The sequence below is a fragment of the Penaeus monodon genome, chromosome 14 (assembly GCF_015228065.2).
Source record: "Penaeus monodon isolate SGIC_2016 chromosome 14, NSTDA_Pmon_1, whole genome shotgun sequence".
NCBI classification, from domain to species: domain Eukaryota; kingdom Metazoa; phylum Arthropoda; class Malacostraca; order Decapoda; family Penaeidae; genus Penaeus; species Penaeus monodon.
This window is the reverse complement of record NC_051399.1, coordinates 39,747,387-39,750,513: the sequence shown is the minus strand read 5'-3', so window position 1 is coordinate 39,750,513 and position 3,127 is coordinate 39,747,387. Positions and strand designations below refer to the sequence as shown.

Here is a 3,127-nt window from a genome sequence, read left to right as displayed (position 1 = left end):
CACACGAATCAATTACTGCACTTTTAGGCTCCAATCCAATCAATACCAAATTAATTAATTATGGTTGTGCAGGTGATCTCCTGTACATTAGCTTCATAACCATAAATCAAATCTTTTTAGTGCAATAGTTACGTTGGGCCGCTGAGCCAATACTTTATTTAAATCAAAGGACAACAATCAATTTCTGCCTCCAAGGAGATCAGGCTTCTGCCCTCTGGTGTACAAGAATAAACAGAATACTGGAGGTTTCTACTTTGGTGAAGAATAACACACAAAACACCACACACACAAACCACAACACACACACACACCACACACCCCCCCACCCCCCACCCCCACACACACACACACAACACACAAAAAAAAAAAAAAAAAAAAAAAAAAGTAAACCAAAATGCCTTTTGTTATGATTATATAGTTAAAGTCAAGAGCCTGCAGTATGACCTGCAGGGCAATAATGAAAAAAATGTGTGAAAACTGTAAGTACTTGCATGAACATGTGGTGAAAAATCTGTTTTTCACACAAGTACGCTTTCTAAGAATATGTAAGAAAAGCTTCCATTGCTCTAGTACCAGAGTTTAGCTCGCCCCACCATGATCAGCAGTGGTGAGATTTGTTATAAAAACCTTGCTTGCAGCCTTTAATATGCCGTTGGCATACATATACAGTACACCCAGGCGGATACCGATTGGATGTGCATGATCACGAGTCTAGGATTAAAGATACCCAAGTCATAAATGCCAGGAACTGATTATATATGCAAGATCAACAAAACAGGGTAAAATGGCTCTAACAGCAACTGCTGAGTTAACATGGATTGTCTCTTATGAATGCCAATAGCTTTCTGCCTCCAAGGGAGGATCGAACTCCTGACCTTGGTTTACTAGAACCAGCACTCTAGCCACTGAGCTATAGACGCTAAATTTGTATCATGTGTGGAAACACTTGTTATAAAGTTGTTATAGCAAGTTTTAGATATTGTAAAGGGTTTTATTTTATATGATCCAAATAGATGTCAAATCATTTTATTGGATTTATGGATGACATGGAGCACTCATATATTTACTTCATGATCATAACACCCAATAGGTGGTGGCAATACTTGTCTTGTTAGTATGCCACTGACACCAGGTACTTTATTAATCATACACAGCATGACGTGCATGCCTTTAGGAAGTGATACCTGTCACCCTCTTCATGCACAGCTTTCTTAACAAATCGAATTACAATGATTACTTTCTGCCTCCAAGGAGTATCGAACTGCTGGCCTTTGGTGTACTGAAATTGCAGTCTTAGCAATGAAAAACCGGGACTCCCTTATTTTGAAGGAGCGGTACTTACAACAAAACAAGTCTCATTTCATAAAAGTTAATACAACACATTATTTTCAAAAACTTTGTTAATTTAGATTTGTTGTTGGGAAATATGTTATTTATTTTATCTTATTCTATTAGTATTTATTAATGTAATACATGACAACTCCTGTATATTCACTTTCTAATCTTAATCAGAAAATTATTTACAGAGAGTGCTTGCCACCAATGTAAAATCACTGAGAAGAGTATGATGAAACATGGCCTATGGTTAGTTTGTCATTAAACTCTGTCGGCTCTATTTTGTGTGTGTAGGGTTTCTCACTAACATAATGATCAGTTTCTGCCATTCAAGACGTTTTACCTTGGCATGTCAGTGCCATCCACTACCTGGGAAAGTCATACTGAGAGGGGTCAGCCAAGCTATGCCATAACCCTTAACCTCCTGGATGACTATGAGAACTGCCGATAAGTGGTTTACATCCATTTCTTTTTTCTTTTGGGGGGGGGGGGGATTAAATATGGCAGTCGTCACTTTCTCAATCACGACAAGTGACAAGTTGCATGAAGGACATTCTTGGAGATGATAAAGGGCCTCATGAGACCTTTCTTTTGATGAGAAAGTGTCCCACATTAGGAAGGCTTCTATTTGGTGCTCCAGGACTTGTGCATAAAAGTATGGCATTTATGCTGGTAGTATAATAAAAAGGGAAAACAAACGTGTAGCCCCCATGCGGCAACTTGGGGGACCAGAAAACGAAAGTGATTTGCGCGTTCTGCTCGGTCCCGCAGGCCGAGACCATTAAGTCTTGGGCCATATCCATCGATTCTTCCAAACTGGAGACGAGACAGAAAGGTTCCTAGTACCCCATAATGATCAGTTCTTGCAGTTGTTCTGTCTGTATCTTGCATTGGATGAAACTCGCGGAAATGGCAGCATGATCATGGAACGCTTCCAAACACTCGTACTGTTTACTTGGCTGCCAGAGTGGGAGGCCTCCATAGCTCAGTGGCTAGAGCGCTGCGGTCTTGTTAAACCAGAGGCAGGAGTTCGATCCTCCTTGGAGCAGTAAGGATAATTTTCCTTACATGATTGCGAAAACCTTACCACGAGAGGAAGAGGGAACAGATAATTGGATAATGGTATACATGAGGTACAGTCTATGTTTAATCAGTACTTATTTCTGTGAGGTAGACAAGGTTGCCAACAAATAGGACTGGCACGTATTGCTCGCTTTAAACTTCTTGGTGATTGAATAAGATAAAAGATATGTCACAATATTTATCTGTGAAATCCATAAGTACTTCATGAACATGTGATGAAAATTTAGTTTAAAAATAATGTTTCTTGGACTATATAAAAAAAAAAAAAAAAAAAAAAAAAAAAAAAAAGGCACAGGCCAGGAGTTCAGTCTACCTTGGAGGCAGTAAGTGATCATAGGTAATTACTGATGTGAAGCCTTCATAGCTCAGTGGCTAAGGCGCTGGTCTTGTAAACCAGAGGCCAGGAGTTCGATCCTCATTGGAGGCAGAATGGATATTTTCTTATATTATTGAAGAAAAACATTATCGCGAAGACTTAAGGGAGACACCAATTGGCTAATAGCAGCATGGTACAGTCCACATTTAATCCAGTATTATTCTCATGATGTAGCATGGATTGCCAGCACCCAGGACAAGGGGCAGGTATGCACCCCATAATCCTTTGAGATTATGATCATAATTGTCTTTATTCAAAGGCTGACATAACCTGGACGTGATAGAAAATTATTTTAAAAATATTTAAATACCCTTAAGTACTGCCATGAGCATG

General features: G+C 39.3%; 1 non-coding gene across 1 annotated transcript; it reads left to right on the top strand.

The window, feature by feature from the left end:
- Positions 1–2,772: 2,772 nt before the first annotated feature.
- On the top strand, positions 2,773–2,845 carry Trnat-ugu. Its single transcript has one exon. It is a non-coding gene; the product is annotated as a tRNA-Thr (tRNA).
- Positions 2,846–3,127: the final 282 nt, after the last annotated feature.